Source organism: Emys orbicularis, chromosome 3 (genome assembly GCF_028017835.1).
Source record: "Emys orbicularis isolate rEmyOrb1 chromosome 3, rEmyOrb1.hap1, whole genome shotgun sequence".
NCBI lineage: Eukaryota > Metazoa > Chordata > Testudines > Emydidae > Emys > Emys orbicularis.
In genome coordinates, this window is record NC_088685.1 from 16,810,622 (window position 1) to 16,828,563 (window position 17,942).

At 39.1% G+C, this 17,942-nt stretch overlaps 2 protein-coding genes across 6 annotated transcripts in view; one reads left to right on the top strand and one right to left on the bottom strand.

Annotated features, from left to right (window-relative positions):
• SUPT3H (SPT3 homolog, SAGA and STAGA complex component) overlaps positions 1 to 17,942 on the bottom strand; it is a 465,872-nt gene that overhangs the window by 407,563 nt on the left and 40,367 nt on the right. The window lies entirely within an intron of this gene.
• The window catches only part of RUNX2 (RUNX family transcription factor 2), a 198,315-nt gene that overhangs the window by 9,539 nt on the left and 170,834 nt on the right, over positions 1 to 17,942 (top strand). The window lies entirely within an intron of this gene.

The window sequence follows — 17,942 nt, forward strand, 5'->3', positions numbered from 1 at the left end:
TAATCCCATTGACATGATCTTGAAATCATTTGATATTCATCACATCTATATTAGAAGTGTCAATAGGGTAGCAGCATAACAGATACACAGAATAAGACATAGCTCTACTTTGCAATAGTAAAATAGAGTAGCTCTTCAATGTGAAGGCTTTTAAAATGTGATAAATCTATCAAAATACACTGCTGTCAAAATGCAAGATTGCCTACTAAACTGCTCAGATATACTGAAAAAACAGCATTTAATGGCTGCAGCATTTTATCAGATATGACTAAAAATAGAAGAATTCAAATTAATTTATAATTGTTGGACACCTTAAGACTCTCATTTGTCTCAAAACTGATTTAAAAGATTTCTCTAGCATTTTGTGCTGCATTTTGTCCTTACATACCTGGTTCTTATCAATTACTGAAGTATCTTCACCCTTCTTGTTGAAAAAGAGTCCTTTAAAACTTAGAGCACACACTACAATATTTGAGACATATATACATAAAGACTTTGAAAATACTCTTATTATTCAGTAGCTCAGAAAACTTTTTTTTAGGCTGATGATATCTTCTAGAAGAAACACAGAAGTCTGCAAACAGTAAGAAGCCTTTAGAGTAAGCCCTTTTTGCTGTACCGTAATGATCTGATCCAGAAATTCAAGGGTACCTTAAACAACGGGCTACCTGTTCTAGCCATGCTTAGGAATGTGGCCAAATCATTTTTATTGATTTAACCTTTATAGGAATGCTACATATCCTCAGAGCAAAACATTTCTAATGCATTTATAATATGATACACCTCTGAGAAGTTATGAAAAAAATTAAGACAGATAGACTAATTCCCTCCCTATTATTATTATTTTTCTTCCAATCTATTGATCAACAAGCATTCACAAGTTAAATTATTTTGTCAGTTTGCATTTTCCTGGATTGGTGGTGTAAAGTAGGAGTTAAAATGCTTTACAAAATTAAGAACATCTAGCCTATCTTTGTTTAAGAAATAAAAACTTGTGAACTGATATCAGTTAGCCAAGATTCTAAATACTCCTTTCATACTAAAATTACACATCAATCATGTTACCTGCAAACATATCAAGTTAAATCTTTCAGAATTTACAGTCCTTGTTGAACAAACTAAGCTGCATGCTAGTTATATACAGAGGCCTTACAGAGAGAGGTTTGTATCTCTCTCAAGAATTCCAAAAGTAGCAATTCTGAAATTCCTTCAGCACCAAAGATTAATTTTACTTACATTTCAAAACAATAACTTCGTGATATAATGGTTCATCATTAATTGATTTGGAACTCAGCTTTGAAGAGGTTATACTTTTGTATTTATTCTCCTCTTCAATATTACGAACCACACTTCATCATTCCCACGTATGACTTGTTTTTCAGAAAATAAACTACTCTCACTTGCTGTTTATTGTTTAAACACAATAAAACAAGTGTGAAAATAGTGCCTAGTACAATTATTATTTAAGAAAGGTAAACAAAATAATAACACTGTTCAAATGAATATAGAGAAATGTGGCCACTAAAGTGATGCTTGTTTCAAGTAATTACTAACAGAGAGAACTGCAGAACTGCATAGTATATTCTTCCATACTGCAGAGAAGGGTATACTGAAAACATTTTAGAGGGGCACTATAATATACAATAGAGCAGCCTGTTTATCTTTTATTTCCACTAAACATTTGTTTTCTCTTTTTCCTGAAGATAACTGACTACAAAGCACTGATATTAAGCAGCTTTTCTTCTAGATACAAATACATATGCAAAATTAAATATTTCAACAAATTTGGATAAATGTCTACAAATGTAGTACAGCATAGTTAAACCTATTTTTGAGACAATGAACTCTAATGTTAATTTGAGTGACACCTGCATATCAAAAGAAGAATTTTATAATCCTATATGCAATTGTCTACATTTTTTTTTACTTTTCGGAATTAAGCATATAATTTATTTTTTTGAATATATACTATTACACATGTGCCTAAACCAAAATCCATTACCTCAATACCGTCATACTTTCAAAAGACTCAGATCAGGACCTAAAATTTGTGATTTATTGCTATTTCTGTAATTAGTCAAACTAAACCCCCAAATCTGATGTGCACCAATTAACTTTTGAAGAGAGTTCAATTCTGCCATATTTGGTCATGTTGTGCAGTAAGATTTCAGTGGGACTTACTGCAGGTACTACTCACTGCAAGTAATTATGGCACAATCAGGTCCAAAATCTGCATCCCAAGCCCATATAAAGGATAGCTAATCTATCTGGTTCAGTCTTCTAATCATCAATATAGCATTCCCCCCTCCTCACTTTCAGTGCTAAATTAAGTTGATTTCTGAGTTACCTCACAATATACAAGATATTAGGATACATCATACAGTAACCTCCATTGTACTCCCTGAACAGTGTCACGTGTCAAGAGTGATGGTATCACTGAAATCTAGCTGTTGTTTTCATGGCCATTTGTGGGAAGGTGCAGGGCGGTGGGGAGGGACCCCAAGGCAGAACCAAATCCAAGTACATAGGTATCTAAGTAGTAAGTAGAATTTGTGAACTTTGTGAAAAGAATAAATTGTGAACTAGTCCCCTTGCAGGAGAAAACCCTTCGGCTGACATCTTTTCAAGAATTTCCAGGATAATATATTTACTGATGGTTAGGGCTCACTGACTTTGCCAGGCTAATAGACAAAGCATCCCAATGTGCCATCTATGGTTTAGAAGAGGAAGTACCATATTCCTTGTGGGACAGTACCTCGCTTGCATCTCAGTGTCTTGATCTAAGTTTAGTTTTGTTTTCAGCCCCTTCTCCTCCAAGGCTACCATTATGCATCTGACAAAGTGGGTATTCACCCACGAAAGCTTATGCTCCAATACGTCTGTTAGTCTATAAGGTGCCACAGGACTCTATCGCTTTTTACAGATCCAGACTAACATGGCTACCCCTCTGATACTTGACATTATAGTATAGAATACCTGTTGTCACTTTCCATATGTGGTACATTGTAAACTTGGGCGTGCTCTATGCTTAAAAGTTTTACCAACACTCATAAGTCAGTTGGGGGTGCAATTTTTTTTACAAACACAGTTACAAAAGTATAATTGTGCTTACACTGATAAAAACTCTTTTATATATGACTAACTGTATCCATGCTAGATTATTTTGACAGAATAACTATGCCAGCAAAACCCTCTTAGTGTAGACAGGGCCTAATTCCACAGCATTTTGAAGTGACCTTATAGTGAACCACTTAGATTTCCAACCCCAAAAGAAATAAACCTACATTAGAACTCGGTCAGAGGGTGTCTACTAGGGATTTGCCACTGAAACAGTTGCCTCCATGTTGTCATACCAGGGAGGATTTCTGTAAATTACCCCAGAAATGAAAGTGTCAATATCCTTGACTATTGTCAAGTATCAGAGGGGTAGCCGTGTTAGTCTGAATCTGTAAAAAGCAACAGAGGGTCCTGTGGCACCTTTAAGACTAAGAGAAGTATTGGGAGCATAAGCTTTCGTGGGTAAGAACCTCACGAAACCTGTCTTGCATCTGAAGAAGTGAGGTTCTTACCCACGAAAGCTTATGCTCCCAATACTTCTCTTAGTCTTAAAGGTGCCACAGGACCCTCTGATCCTTGACTATGAAGATTTCACCCTATCAGAAAACATTTATGGGAGATCTTTTGGAAACCCTTGAAATTTCTAACTGAAATTTCACTGACCGAGAAAAGAAAGATGAGGATATACAAACCTCTAGAAATGTGTGTTTTACTAGGCCATTTGGAAACTAATTGCCTACAGTACAAGTAGACAAAAAAGAAAGAGGACACACTTATTTTTCCTTCCTTCGGAGAATCTTGAACCGGCAAATTCACCTTGTATGCTTGAGATTTGTATTTGTAATTATCCATATCTTGGGCAAGTGCAATCATGGTTCCGGATGAACTAGAAAAATTAAGGAATTCTCAGTAGACCTGCTCCAGCCATATGGGCATGACTATCTGTGAGCCCTCTACTGGACGTTCAATTATTGAAAAGAAAAAAGGAGAACTTTTGTCATTAAGAGGGATTCACAACCACCCCAGGAATTAGGACTTCTGTTCAGAGCATTGAATCCAAAGTAGGAGAAAAGAAAGAGGGTCAAAGGGTTAAAGCATGTGACAAAGTCAGGAGAGCTGTGTTCTGTTCACTGCTCTGCGAATGACTTTGCCCAAGCCATAAACTCTCTATCTCAGTTTCCCCAGCAATAAACTAGGGATAATACTTGTCTATCTCAGAGGATTCTGAGACAATTTGCAAAGCAATGTGAAGTATTTGCTAGAAGTTCCTAATGAAATATTTACTATGATGATACAGTATACCTGTCTCAGCTTTTCAGTTGTGGGTCAATCAGCTCAATTAACTATTATCAACATCTATCATCAACTGCTCGAGAGGGCTAGTGCACTTTGACTCACTGTCATATCCTGGTTGTTTGTGTCCAGAAACTACCACAGTTTAACCACAGCCTGTTAGAAATGAAGGTAGTCAGGTGCAGATTAAGAGTATACAGCTATAGGGGTACATAGGATATGATCGTTATACAGCTGCATAAAAGACCTTTGATGTAACACCAAAAGTTCTCTCACTTGTTCTTGATAATGGATATTGGGAGGAAATATCTGGGGTGGGGGGAGAGGGGGTGTTTTTAGTGTACATTCTGAATAATCCAGATGGCCTTCCCTGGTTAATAGTTCGTCATCACTCTGACATGTTTCCAGCATTTCCTTAGGAGCTAAGACTGATCAGTTTAATGATGCTGCCACTAATCTTTTCACTGTGGGAGCCATAGGCTCAATGGCTGCTTCCTCCTTACTGGGTTAGATATGGCTACCAGCAAAACAGTCTCCCCGTGTTGCCCCTTTTCCATCTTCGTTCCTCTAAATAAGTGGTGTGACTCTGGTTTCATTTTTAATGCCTCACTGCATGGAGCAGTAGACGCCAACCAATCTTCAGTTTGGCTCTCCTCCAGAAAACATTTCTAGATCCTGTAATAATAGAGTTACCATCCAGTTTCTTCTCTCTTTTGGTGAAGTTTTCAAGAAAATGGCAATCAATCAATTTCAAGTGAACTTGGAACCCACTGTCATCCCATGTTGGCTCCAGCTTTCCTTTGAAGTTGAGGTCACGAATCATTCCTGTTGGTTTTAAACTAGAGTCAGTTAGCCATTTTGGTCTTGCCTCACATAGATGAACACAATTTGTTGGGGAAGAGTCAACACTGCTTTTTTAAAGGGACATCAAGCCTCCTCAGTAATCTATTAGAATTCTTTGAGGGGGTCAACAAGGGTGGACAAGGGTGATCCAGTGGATATAGCGTACTTGGACTTTTCTGAAAGCCTTTGACAAGGTCTCTCACCAAAGGCTCTTAAGCAAAGTTAGCAGTCATGGAATAAGAGGGAAGGTCTTCTCATGGACAAGTAATTGGTTAAAAGACAGGAGACAAGTGGCAGGAATAAATGGTCTGTTTTCATAGTAGAGGAAGATAAACAGCGGGGTCTCCCCAGAGATCTGTACTGGGATCAGTGCTGTTCAACATATTCATAAATGATCTAAAAAAAGGGGTCAACAGTGAGATGGAAAAGTTTGCAGATGATACAAAATTACTCAAGATGTTTAAGTCCAAAGCAGACTGCCAAGAGTTACAAAGGGATCTCACAAAACTTGGTGACTGGCAACAAAACTGCAGATGAAATTCAATATTAATAAATGCAAAGTAATGCACATTGGAAAGCATAATACCAACTATGCATACAAAATGATGGGGTCTAAATTAGCTGTTACCACTCAAGAAAGATCTTGGTGTCATCGTGGATATTTCTCTGAAAACATCTCCTCAATGTGCAGCAGCAGTCAAAAAAGCTAACAGAATGTTAGGAATCATTAGGATAAAAAGACAGAAACTATCATGCCACTATATAAAGCCATGGTAAACCCACACCTTGAATACTGCATGCAGTTCTGGTAGCCCCATCTCCAAAAAGGTATACTAGAATTGAAAAAGGTACAGAGAAGGGCAACAAAATGATTAGGGGCATGGAAGAGATCCTATATGAAGAGAGATTAAAAAGATGGACTGTTCAGCTTGAAAAAGAGACAACTAAGAGGGGGATATGATAGAGGTCTATAAAATGATGAATGGTGCAGAGAAAGTGAAAGTGTTATTTATCCCTTCCCATAACACAAGAATCAAAGGTCACCCAATGAAACTAACAAGCAGCAGGTTTATAGAAACAAAATTAAGTACTTCTTCATACGACACAGTGTCAACCTGTGGAACTTATTGCCAGAGAATGTGGTGAAGATTAAAAGTATAACAGGACTCAAAAAAAAGAATTAGATAATTTCTTGGAGGAAATGTCCATCAATGGCTATTAGCCAAAGTGGTGAAGGATGCAACCCACACTCTGGTTGTCCCTAAACCTCTGACTGCCCGATGCGGGGACTGGATGAGAGGGGATGGATCACTCAATTTCGGTTCATTCCCTTTGAAGCATCTGGTATTGGCCACTGTCGGAAGACAGGACACTGGGCTAGATAGACCATTATTCTGACCCACTATGGCTATTCTTATGTTGTTGCTGTGACAGGAAATCATTGCTGCTTGATGTACCCCTTCAGTGGTTTCAGTCCTACCTAGAAGATAGAGTCAACTGGTGGTCCTGGGCAAGCGTAATAATAATACTTTTCATTTCTATAGCACCTTAAATTAGAGGTACTTACAGCACTTTGTAACCATTGATAAACTAAGCCCCACAATACCACTAGGTGTGTTTTTATCTAGGGGTTTAATATGCAGCATCTCTCAAGGCTCTTATTTCCCATTCTGTTTTACATACATTTTAAAAGATTATTTCTAAACACAGGGTACATATCAGTATGCTGAGATACACAACTCAAGGACCTTGCAATTTGTCTCTGCTCTGGAAGAATGCCTAGAGGATATATGCTCAACCCAAAAACAAAACAAAACAAAAAAAAGTGTTCCTAATGGGACAAGAGCAATGTTCTAACCTCCTTCAGGTCTCTACTTCTTGAGGGGATATATTTGAAAATAGCAAGGTTAAGAATCTTGAAATCATTTTCTACCCCCCCCCCCTTTTCCTTATTTTGATGCAGTATTAAATGTTTTTTTCCAGTCTACAGTTTACATAGACTGCAGGTAAAAATTTCCTAAAGCACCTAAGTCACTTAGATGCTTTTGAAAATTTTACCAGTTGGACTTATCCTGTCCCAGCAGCAATCTTTGACATTGTGACCACAAGGCTTGATTAGAATCTTCTCTTCTCATCAGGGTTTCAACCAGCTGCTTCTCAAAGGTTAGCTGCTTATTTAGAATATAACAGCATGTTTGATCACTATTTTGCATAACCAGAATCGCATTCAGATGCCTAAAGTAAGAAATTGATTTTAAGTTGCCATTGCTGTTTCTAAACCCCAAATACTATATATGTCCAGCTAGCTGCAATATCTCATGGAATCTCATCTTGATGCTACATCAGTGCCTTTCAATAATTCCACCACTGCATCAGAGACCAGTAAGAAAATAAGCATTGGCTGTTATTTACACAAATGCCCCTTTCTGTAGTGCTCTGGCAGTATCAAGAGGCTTTAAGATGGGTGTAAAGGTAATCCATTCACTGTGAGAAGTGGAAAGGGACCTTAGAGAACATGAAAATCAGGCCCTTGTAAGGTGCTGGCTTGACCCAGCCCAAGGAGGACACAATGCCACACTCAGTCTCTCTTTCCAGGTAGTTTATTTTTCAAACATAGGTAGAAACCAACAAACAGTTCCTCAGCCCAATCTGGGCTATAGTTTCAACAGGATGTTCCCCTTTGCCTCTCTCAGTTACTCTTGTTCCAGGAATTATGGCAGGATTCTCCCATGCTCAGTTAATTGAGCACTGCCTCCCAGAGCTGTTTCCCCGGATATCCTTTTCCCCCCCAGCAGGTTCCCACCGACTACCCTTTTCAGGGACTCTGGCAGTCTACCCCAGGGAACTTCCTGCTGCTCCTGCTCCCACTACCCAGGCCTCCTGGCTTCTGGCCTGTCTCCCTATTCCCAAGAAGCAGGATTTGAAAAAATCTGGGTCCAAATTCACTATGTTCCAGTTGTTTTGCACTGTTCAAGTGATACAAAGCAGCTGAAAATTCAGCTTCACTGGATGTTCACAGGTGCAGCTAGAATATACCAGTGAACCTGATGCCGGGCTTTACATTAGAATTGTTTAGAAATTCTACAACCAGGGCATTGTTAGCTTTTCAAAGGCCCAATACGTGTTAAAATTAATGTGGGGGGAGGGATGGGACTTGCAAGAATTTGTGGGGTTTGATAGCTCAAGGGATAAATTATAGCACAGAGTTTTTCAGCTCTAAGTCACCAGTTCAAATACACCCCAAGTCATGACATAATTCTTACTGCTTCAAGGTGGCTAGCCTATCCATAACAGTTTGGTGATACGAATCTAGTTCCTAGTTCACAACTGATAATATTAAGCACTACTATTAGCACTATCAGCCCAAAGGCCAAGGACTGAACAGGTGTGAAGACTCAACTATCTATCCCCCTTTCCAGATACTCCCAGCAGGTGACAGTTGCGGTATATTAAAAAGGCAGTATAGGAAACTGGTATTACTGCTATCCATTCCATGGTTCATACAAAAACTTAAGTTATGCTGCTGATGTGCCAAGACTACTGCCTACCATGCTAAACCTATCTTGTCTCGTTTCTTCCTTGTACTCTCCCATCTGTCTGTAGATGTCTCTTGTCTTATACTTTAATTGTAAGTTCTTTGGGACAGGGACCATCTTCTATTCTGTGTTTGTTCAGCTCCTATTACAATGGGGTCATGATCCCTGATTGGGGCTCCTAAGTGCTACAGCACTATCTGTTCCTTATCTGTTCTTTGGAAAATATACAATACTTGGACTGTGAATATGGTACCAAAATAAGCATACACAACATGTAACGTGTGTTCCAGACTGCAAAAATACTTTTATTACACACAGTGAGGCACCAACTTTAGGTAAATATACAAAAACAGTTTCAGCAGTCAAAGCAAAAAGTATTTACTGTAAAATATATGAAGACAACTTTAGGGTTTTAAAATGTATATAAAGAATGACTCATGGCCCATCTTCAGTACTAGAACCATTTTCCATTGGTCTTGTTTCATATTTTTTAAGTTAAAATCCACCAATAAATATTTTTCGCAGCTTTGGCTGTAATAAATGGAGTGCTTTGTGAACATTTTAACCCCAAGAGGACTACCTGCACTTCTGATTCACAACAAAGTAGTCCCAGTATCTCAAACTTTTCCTTTACAACAACCAAAGGAACTATAAGTCGTTCGCCCACCCCACACACTAAGAAAAGCCATGGATATTTTCCCTTGCATAGTTTTATAAGAGTAGCAAGTGTTCTTGATACCCGTCAGTTCACATTTATATAAAAAGACTACCAAAGGAGAAACAAGAGATATATGGCAATGCATTTGGTGTTAGTAGGCATGAGATTTTATGTAAAATAAAATCAAAAGAAAAGAACAAATTTGATAGCACTCTGATATCTTAATTTAACTGCGAGTCAGAGACTTATAGAAATCTACAGCCAGCAGAGTTAAGGAAAATAAGGAGGATTTTTAAGAACAAAACAGAATCCTAATAATGGTATTAATCCATTACTGGAATGGAAAGGGTAGAATTATCAATAATATGCAGAAAAGGCAGAAATGTTTGATGAATATTTGATGTTCTGTATTTGGGGAAACAAATACAGATGCTATAGCCATATCTTTCCATTTCACTAGTATCTCAGGAGAACGTTAAACAGTAGCTACTCAAATTGGACATTTTAAAATCAGCAAGTCCGGATAACTTGCATTCAGGAGTTTTAAAAGAGCTGGCTGAGGAGTTTGCTGGATCAGTAATAGTAATGTTTCATTTTTGAATGCAGTTATTTTTTGTATATAATTCTACATTTGTAAGTTCAACTTTCATGATAAAGAGATTGCATTACCGTATTTGTATTAGGTGAATTGAAAAAATACTATTTCTTTTGTTTTTTTACAGTGCAAATATTTGTAATCAAAAATAAATATAAAGTGAGCACTGTACACTTTGTATTCTGTGCTGTAATTGAAATCAACACATTTGAAAATGTAGAAAACATCCAAAAATATTTAAATAAATGGTATTCTATTACTGTTTAACAGCATGATTAATCGCACGATTAATCGCGATACATTTTTTAATCACTTGACAGCCCTAGTTTCTAGTAACCTAAGCATGTATGTGTATACAATAAGATATTGGTGTTTTATTAAAGATTTATTGGCATAAGGCTGCTAAAATTGTTTAAGTACAGTATAGAACAAGTAATGCGGTATATATTAACTGTTGGAATCAAATTCTTCTCTCACTTACATCCACTAACATAACTGTGTTTTTAGTTGGGCTATCTGATGAACTAAAGAAATATTTTGTCCTACAGTGAGATATAAACACATCCATGGGTTGCCAATCACAACCCAGGTGGTTGAGACAAATCATATGATCTAGAGTTGATCAAACTGTGTGTAACATGCTGAAAAGTTGTAGTAGACTACCAAGGAAATTGGGCTAAATTCTGTATTCACTCAGTCAAAATTTCCATTGAAATCAGAGTTCTGCCTGAGCAAAGGCTCAATTCTCCATCAGTAAAATGTTGTTACTACTTCCCTAACTCACAGGGAAGTCATGAGGATAAATACATCACCACTTGTCAGGTGTTCAGAAACCATGGTGATATAGAGAGCCAAGATTTTCAAAACCGGGTGCCTAACGTTAGCCTCAAGTCCATATTTAGGAACTCAATTTTGAAAATTTTGGCATATATTTTTGGAGTCTTCTGACAATATAGAAGTTTTATTTTGCGTTGTTGTTTTTTTGGGGGGGGGGAAGGAGGAGTTTGAAAGGGTGGAGGTGGGATGTTACGTTAAGAACCCACAGATAAGATACAGCCTTTCTGTAAGATACAGCCAGGAAGATAGCGCAGGAATCCAGATGTTCAACATTCAAAGGCTGTCTCAAAAACAGTTGCATAAACCACTGGCAAAAGGTGCATCGTGTCTCTCTCTATAGGCTGATTCACAAAAGATCAGAGCCTCTTTCTTTTCCACCACTAGTTACTCCTGTAGCTCATGTGGAAGAGTTCTGTGTGGGGGACCTGAGGGTTGTGAGTTAGAACATGTGATGAGAAAAATATATAATCCCCTCTCTTAAATTAGTGTGATAACGCTGGAATAATTAACTGTTGAAATTATTTTATATTGAAAAACATCGTTCTTAGACGTGAATATGCATGTTGTGTTAATATTTTTAATGTCTGTTTTTAGTGTTTGGATCTGTCACTGAATGGCAGCTGTCACTTTGAGAGGGTGTGGCCTCTTAATTGCAGACTGTACTTAAAACACACAGTAATGTGTTAGAGATGTTGCCTGTGTAAACTCCAAAAACGTCAGAGGTTGAGTGAATAAATTTATCTTTCCAGAAAGCAAGCCTCATTCTCAAAAATGTAACATTAGCATTTACTGAGGAACTAGATGCCTCAGGACACTGGTAACACTGCTCTACAGTCAAAATGCTTCTGAAATAAATGTGGTCAAACTTTACTAATTCTGGGTCACTGAGAACGAAAATGATGCTTAAAATTGTTGATTGGCTCTAGTTTTCAAGATATGCTATTGGGTCAGTATAGACGACCCTTGACTTGGGAATGGCGGAGGATAAGTGAGTTATAAAGGGAAGGGATCTCAATTTAAACCAGAAATGACTAAAATACATCTTTGACTGGATCTATGAATAAATCTATGACTGGGTTTGGACAGTACTTGCTTTTTAGGCAAAACAATGAATGATGAAATCTGAAGCTGGTATTGCGTCATACATGATATGAATTGCATCATGTTATTCCTAGAAGTCATGGATGATGCAATCATAACGAAGCTTACATCACTCTGTTGAACAAATTGCCCTATATCAGCTCTAGAAATCATACAGTGTCGTGCTCTCTTATTTGTCAGTGTTTGATTTTGCGAAGGGACACATTTCTGTTTAGCCAAAGTGAGCAGAGATGCCTCGTACTTGTGTGAACAGTGCAGATAACTTCTGCTATGTTTGTGGTGAAGTGACTTTTGCATCACAAAAGCGCAGTATAACCACTATGGTTAAGAAAGCCTATCACCTTTCTTTTGGCTGCAAAATTGGAGATCAGGACAAGAGGTGGGCCCCACACATATGCTGCAACACTTGTGCAACAAATCTTCGCCAGTGGTTGAACAGGAAAAGGAAATCTATGCCTTTTGCAGTGCCAATGATTTGGAGAGAGCCAACAGATCATACCAGCAATTGTTACTTCTGCATGGTGCCTCCAGTTGGGAAAGGTGTGTCAAAGAAGAAAAAGTGGACTGTGCATTATCCAAACATTCCATCAGCTATACGCCCAGTACCCCACGGAGAAGGACTGCCGGTTCCTGATGCACCAGAATCATTCTCACTTGAGTCAGACGAGGAAGAGGAAGAGGATAAAACTTCTGGTCCTGAACCATCAATGTCACAGGACCCACATTTTCTCCCATCCTCCTCCTCTGAACCACACCTCATAACACAAGGTGAACTGAATGACTTGTCAGGGATTTGGAACTACCCAAGAGTAAGGCAGAGATGTTGGGCTCCAGACTACAGCAGTGGAATCTCCTGGCAGGTGATGTTAGGGTTTCCATGTTCCGTGACCATCAAAAGGATCTTGTCCCATCCTTCTTCATGGAAGGTGATCTTGTAGCCTGCAACAACATCGATGGTGTGATGGCAGCCCTCAACATTGTTCACGATCCAGATGAGTGGAGACAGTTCATTGATTCATCGAAGACGAGTCTTAAAGCTGTTTTACTGCATAATGGCAATGTTTTGCCATCAATTCCAGTTGGTCATGCAGTCCATATGAAGGAAACCTAGGACAACATGAAACAACTTTTGAGGTGCATAAACTATGACCAACATCAGTGGCAGCTTTGTGGCGATTTGAAGGTTGTTGCTCTCTTGCTTGGTCTGCAGACTGGATACACAAAGTACTGCTATTTTCTCTGCGAATGGGATAGTCGTGCAAGAGATTCCCACTACATCAAGAAAGATTGGCCACTCCGACAGTCATTGGAGCCTGAGAGGAAAAGTGTTCAGCATCCACCACTTGAATCAAGGAAGATTTTGTTACCACCCTTACACATCAAGCTGGGTCTGATGAAGAACTTTGTCAAGGCCATTGACAAAACACAAGCAGCTTTCAAGTACCTCCGTGGAAAATTTCCAAGGTTAAGTGAAGCTAAGATAAAGGAAGGTGTCTTTGTTGGTCCTCAGATTCGTGAACTTCTTCGAGATGATGCATTTGACCATACACTGCGTGGCAAGGAAAAGACGGCATGGAAAGCCTTCCAGTTAGTGGCAATCAATTTTCTCGGAAACAACAAGGCAGACAACTACAGGTTGTTGGTGGAAAACCTCCTCAAGGCATACAAAAGCCTTGGTTGCAACATGTCACTAAAGATACATTTTTTGCACTCTCATCTAGATTTTTTTCCACCCAACTGCGGAGCAGTGAGCGACGAGCACGGCGAGCGATTTCACCAGGACATTGCAACAATGGAGAAACGCTATCAGGGCAAATGGAGCCCATCAATGCTTGCAGACTATTGCTGGACAGTGACAAGAGATGCTCCATTTAATGAATACAAGAGACAAGCCAAGAAGCGCCGAGTAGACACTGAATAGGACTAAACTATGTACAGAATAGTTTTTTGCCTTTTGTTTCATAATAAATTGTATTTATATAACCCTTTTGCTGATTTTTAAAGTGTTACATAAACAGGACAGGTGAAATATTATCATGTAAAGCAACCATAAACACATGAAAAGACCTAGGTTTACAATTTATGATTAAAACTCTACTATCTACACAATATACATAGACATAAAATGTAAAAACTTAAATATCTTAGAAACAGTAGCCAATCAGTTGTTTTAATTGTCATATTTGAATTCAGCACATCAAAATACATAATAAATAGCACATTTTATCTCTGAAGCAGAAGACTTCTCAAAAATTGTAGACCAGTGTAATAAGCTACAGAGCCTTTCACCTGTAGGTCACCAGTTTGACTCCATCCCAGTTAAGCAGGGATTGAAAGCCTGCCCTATTCAGTAGAGGTTTGGTGGGCCCATATGTTTCAATTCCAGGCTTGCCTACATCACAAACTCACTAATTGGCAGATTCAGCAGAGAGGCCTACAAATGCTTGGGCCATGGACTCTGAACTGCCTCTGTAACCCCTGGATGAAATCACCCTCTAGTCCCCTTGACCAGAGGAAGAACAAGCTGGCAGGGCAGTCTGTGGGGGAAGCCTGCCCTGCAGATAAAGAGAGGAGTTAATTTACTGGGGCTCTCAAGATGACACTTTCCACTAAATCAACGGGTTTTTTTTAAGTAAATGAAGTGTATGGGTGTATGCAAATTAGCTTATTAAACAATTTATATTAAATATTTTATGGAGTTACACAAAACTTGGCAGCTATGATTGAGGTTTCAAACATGAACAGTAGAGCCAGAGTTGTTTGGGATATCATCAGAAACCTGGAAAATGTTACAGCTTTAGTTATTTTTATAAATTCTATTTTTGGGCATAACAAATACACCACACAAAATTTTGACTCTCACCAAGGAAAAAACTTAGAATTCATAATCATGACATCACTAGATAGTGTGTCAGAGATAACTGAGCTATGAAATGGCACACAGATTTCTAATGACACCAATGGTCTCTCTTGCAATGTTAACTGAAGCTTGAGATATGTATATAACTATACACAGCTTCTCCAGTGTTCTCACATACAGCATCACACATTTATTTGCAAGGAAAATGTTTTAAGATAATATATAACATGCTCTTCTAATATCCATTACTGATTTTTTGGGATGCTTATTTTTCACCTTTAAAGTTTTTAACTCAGTATGTGGTGGGAATGGGGGGGTGAAAGTTTCATTTCAAGACAGTTATGGAATGCTTCACTTTTCATTATTGTGATTGTAGGCCTAAGATGCTTTTAGCTGCACTGCTACTGATCCAAAATTGGAATTAGTAAAATTCCTCCTTTTAATATTTGAAGAGGGATCTTTCTATCATGGAGTCTGGTATAGGTATAAGGCAGTGGTCCCCAACCTTTCTGTTGCAATAGCATATTCATGTTCCCAGAAGAGTGTGGCGGGCGCTGGATGACCAGCCGCCGAAATGCTGCTGAGAAGCGGCGTCATCGAGAAGCGGCGCCGCCGAGAACCGGTGTCATCAAGAAACGTTGTCATTGCCAAAATGCCGCCAAGAAGCAGCGGCATTTCGGCAACGACGCTTCTTGGCGTTGCCAATTCTCGGCGGCATTTCGGCACCTGGTTGTCCGGCGGCCACGCTCCTCAGTGGCGGGCTGTCCAGTGGAAGCGCTCCCTTGTCACTAGGCGGGTGCACATAAATGCCCCGGCGGGCGCCATGGCGCTCACGGGCACCGCGTTGGGGACCACTGGTACAAGGCTTCACACTCAGCTAATCGTTAAAAAAAACAGTAACAACATTTAGAGAACACAAAATATCTACACTTTTCAGCTGCACAAACCCATGGGAAATAAAGGAGCGTTAGCTATTCATCTAGGATTCCCTCACCTTGTGCCAACACATTACACACGGTGTATTTTAGAAATTGCATGGTCACAGGGTGACGTCGTCCTGGATGATATTGCAATATTAAATTTTTGTCCCCAACTTCCCTCCCACATAGCTGATCCAGTAGAGGCACAAACACAAGTATAGTGTTAGTGGCTGAAAAGTCACCCACGTGTTTGTTGTGAGGTAAATTGTCTTTCCCACACACTTCCCCATGTCAATATCTGAGTAAATGTCAATAAATGAAGTTTTGCATTAAGCAAGAGGGGGTACCTTTGTGAGATAGGTGAGTATTATCACCACTTTACAGATGAGGAAACAGACACAAAGGATAAAGTGATTTGTCAGGGGGACTGTCATAGGTTTCACCCCCACTCTGAACTTTAGGGTACAGATATGGGGACCTGCATGTGAACCCCTAAACTGAATTACCAGCTTAGATCTGGTTTTGCTGCCACCACTCCCAAGTACTAACTCCCTTCCCTGGGTAGCCTTGAGAGACTTCTTCACCAATTTCCTGGTGAACACCGATCCAAAACCTTGGATCTTAACACAAGGAAAAATCAATCAGGTTCTTAAAAATAAGACTTTAAATTGAAGAAAAGAAAGGTAAAAGAAAACCCTCTGGGAGATAGCATACAAGCTGATCTCACAGACAACAGATTCAAAACACAGAGGATGTTCCCCTGGGCAAAACTTAGTTACGCAAAAATTACCCAATTTGATTATTCCCTAATACCCAAGACAAGTTTCAAAGAAAATAAACATAAACCTATTTATTCCCTTCACTAGGGCTACATCTACACTACGGGGGGGGGTCGATTTAAGATACGCAAATTCAGCTACGCGAATAGCGTAGCTGAATTTGACGTATCGCAGCCGACTTACCCCGCTGTGAGGACGGCGGCAAAATCGACCTCCGCGGCTTCCCGTCGACGGCTCTTACTCCCACCTTCGCTGGTGGAGTAAGAGCGTCGATTCGGGGATCGATTGTCGCGTCCTGATGGGACGCGATAAATCGATCCCCGAGAGGTCGATTTCTACCCGCCGATTCAGGCGGGTAGTGTAGACCAGGCCTAGGACTCACTACTTGATAAGAGGCTGATTTCTGGAGCTTTCCCACTCCGGTCAAAACTGAAAACTGACTCTAAACAAAGGAAACTACCCTCCTTCCTTTTGAAACATCTTATCCTCCCATTGGTTCCTCTGGTCAGGTGTCAGCTAGGCTAGGTGAACGTCTTAACCCTTTACAGGTAAAAGAGGCATTAACCCTTAACTATCTATTTATGATAGGGACAATGTGATCTAATGAATTAAGCATGATCCTGACACACAGGAGATTCTGACATCAACTTTCCCTGTTACTTTAGGCGAGTCACTCAGTTGCTCCAAAAACCTAGTTTCCACATGTGTACAATGGGTATAAACTATAGTATTTACTAATTAAGGGAGTTGTGAAGCCTAATTAATGTTTAAGTGCTTTATAATTTTGGAGTATTATCTAGACCAGTGAGTTAATGGCAGACATGAGTAGAACCTGTGCTCATTCCTCAATGCCACCTAAACTCAACCATTCAAGAGGCATACAACAGGAGGAGGAGAAATGCGGGCAAGGAATGGTACTTTTAAGAATCCTTGAATGTTCAGATCAGATGACTAGCCATTTTAACAGGCAATTAAGCATGCATTGGCATCGCATTTAAAAGGAACACTTAAAAACCAACGATGTTTTCAACGGCATATGTGCAAGCAAATATATTCAAACTCCCCAAAGTAAGTATGTATAGGTGTAAAATATCAAGTTGAAAAGCTCCTTGCACTTTTGAATTTTTCCCCTTAAAAACGTAGTCTATATAAATATAATTTTTAAAAGGGGACAATATTTTTCATCCTTTCATAACTCAATTGGCTAAAGAGATTTGGCACAGATTTTCCACCACAAAAATTTGCTCAGATACCAGCCATGGCAAATTTCAGTTCTAAATGGTCAATATTTCTGAGAGTTAGGAATTCATGAAAATAAAGAGTTAACAGGAAATTGGTCAGCAGCCTTAACAGTGGCGTCGCAGTGTATAAGAATGAGGCCAAATATTACCTGTGATAGTTTTAATGTGTAAACTCTACATACATTTGAGTCAGATAATGAAAAGTGCATTTTTTACTATGCA